Source organism: Empidonax traillii, unplaced genomic scaffold, assembly GCF_003031625.1.
Source record: "Empidonax traillii isolate 1590-97213 ecotype Southwest subspecies unplaced genomic scaffold, ASM303162v1 scaffold167:size2001844, whole genome shotgun sequence".
NCBI lineage: Eukaryota > Metazoa > Chordata > Aves > Passeriformes > Tyrannidae > Empidonax > Empidonax traillii.
Window position 1 is genome coordinate 946,156 of NW_020955360.1, and position 2,357 is coordinate 948,512.

General features: G+C 51.6%; 1 protein-coding gene across 10 annotated transcripts in view; it reads left to right on the forward strand.

Moving 5' to 3' along the window:
• The window catches only part of EXOC1 (exocyst complex component 1), a 31,332-nt gene that overhangs the window by 986 nt on the left and 27,989 nt on the right, over positions 1-2,357 (forward strand). The window contains exon 1 of one of the 10 annotated variants that reach the window (XM_027885550.1): positions 1,415-1,486. The exons of the other annotated variants lie outside the window; for them this stretch is intronic. The gene's annotated coding sequence lies outside the window, so the exon portion shown is untranslated. Of the gene's footprint in view, positions 1-1,414; positions 1,487-2,357 lie in introns of those variants that run through there. 10 annotated transcript variants of the gene reach the window in all.

A 2,357-nucleotide genomic window follows, 5' to 3' on the forward strand; every position in this document is an offset into this window, starting at 1 on the left:
AGCATCTTAACTGTATATAACTGTAATTTGCGTAAATATAGATATATTTTTATATAAGCAGCTTGATTGTGGGTTCTTTAATTTTTATAGTTTCTTTCTCCTTTAACCTAAAGGAAGAAAGAAGGGGGGAAGGGGGCTGCTGTCCTAGCTTTCGGGCATTTGGCAGGGAGCCAAGTCCAAACCGTCACACTCCATCACAGCAAAGTTTGAACTGGAAGGTAATTCCAGTTTTCACAGAATTCAGCAGTGGCTACAAGTGGCTACAGCCAGATTTGTACATCTTTTCTTACGGTTAGATGGCAAATCCTAAATTTCATGATCACTAGTCAGAGAGTAACTATTCTATCTGGATTATCACGGACATCAAAGACTGTCAATTGCTATGGGTGCTTCTGACTTGGGGTAAAGCCAAAGTCTGAATGCTGTTCACAGAATATGAATGAGCTGAATGAACATGAGCCAGCAGTGGGCCCAGGTGGCAGAGAAGGCCAATGGCATCCTGGCCTGTATCAGAAATAGCATGGCCAGCAAGTCCAGGGCAGTGATCATCCCCCTGTACTGGGCACTGGTGAGGCCACACCTTGGTGTTTGTTCTGGGTACCTCACTGTAACAAAGACACTGAAGTGCTGGAGCATGTCCAGAAAAGAGCAGCAAGGTTTGCAAAGGGTGTGGAAAGCAAGTCTTACGAGGAATAGGTGAGGGAATGGGTTTATTTAGTCTACAGAAAAGGAGGCTTAGGGGGAACTTCATCACTCTCCATCCACAACTACGTGAAAGGAGTTTGTGGTGAGGTGGGGGCTGCCGTGCCTGCAGTGAGATGGACCAGAGGAAATGGCCTTAAGCTGAGACGGTAAATTCAGACTAGATATCAGAAAAAAAAAAATTCACTGTTATGGCGGTCAGGCATTGGGATAGGTTGCCCAGGGAGGTGGTGGAGGCACTATCCCTGGAGGTGTTTAAGAGGCTTCTGGCTCTGGGTTTACAGGTCAGTGGTTTGGGGCTACAGTGGCAGTGATGAGTGGATGGTTGGAGTGGTTGATCCTGAAGGGCTCTTCCAGCCTCGATGATTCTATGAAGTTATATTAGTCCTGATGCTGTCCCGCCCAGCTGGAATCACACCGCGCAGTCAGAGATGGACGCACAGCCCTGTTTGAACTTCCCAGATCGCCCCGCACCCCTCCTCCGCCAGGGGGCGCTGCCGGGCCGCCCAGCCGCCGCTGTCACGTGGGCGGAAGCGGCGCTGCCGGACCGGCCGCGGCTGCGGGAGCCGCGTCCCTGCCCGGTCCTTCCCTTCGCTTCCCAGTCCTTCTCCTCCCTGTCCCGGCGCCCTCCGCTCCTTCCCCCGCCGCGTGTGGGGGCCTGCCGTGGTGCTCCGCGGGCCGGCTCCTCGGGGCGGGGCGGCGGCGGGAGCGGGTCGTTCCCGTGTGCGGGACTCGCAAGGTGGTAGGCGGTGCCGGACGGGCCCTGGGCAGGCCGCCGCTGCAGGTAGCTCTTCTGAGTTCTTCTGTTAAATAATTGGTGTCGTGAGTGATTCCCTTGGGCTGCGCTCTCGTGTTCCGCTGTGGCCCGGCAGGATGCAGCCGTAGGGTGTTTTCCTGTTTGCGCCTTTAGGAGGGCCCCGCAGTGCTCAGCCTTGCACATCGCTGTGCCCTGTCTGGCCTGTCTGTTTCCCGGACAGGCCACGCCTGTGATGTGATGGGATGTGTCTGACAGATTTCGCGTAGCCTTTGTCTGGAACATTACAGGGGAAAAATGCAGCAATGCCTAAAGGGCTTTATTTGAGTCTGGTGTGGTCTCCGCTCCCCTGAAGCGTTTTTCTCAGAAAGGGGCTTTATCTCTGGCTCTTTGGGCTAAATTCTTTGGTTTTTGAGGCAGCGGGATTCAAGTGTGAAAAGGTTAAGACTTGCGTGGTCCTGGCACGTTATGAAGGTTTTAGTGGTTGTGACTAAGGGGGCTGAGTTTGTAACAGAAGTTGGAGTGTATGTTAGAGCCTGTCTTTGATCTTGGGTTTATCATGTTTGTTTGATGGGAAAGGTGTATACTGCATAACCTGGACAACTTGTGTCAGCACTGAAATGGGAGAGTTTGCAATTTGCAGCAGTTTGATCATGACTTAGAGCAGGAAATAAAATCCTAAATCAGGAAGGAAAGAAAATTTCTGAAATGTAGCAGATTGTGTGTTCATCTTGTGCACCTGTTGAAGAGTAACAGGAGTGACAACCTGATACAATTTGGGAAACAAGAGATGGGCCCAGCATTTGATGAAAGAGGAGGCAAGTTGTTAGCAGCTGTGGACTGTTACATTGCCACGGGGGTGTCCTATAAACAGCGTTTGTTTGGATGCCCTGAGCTCTGT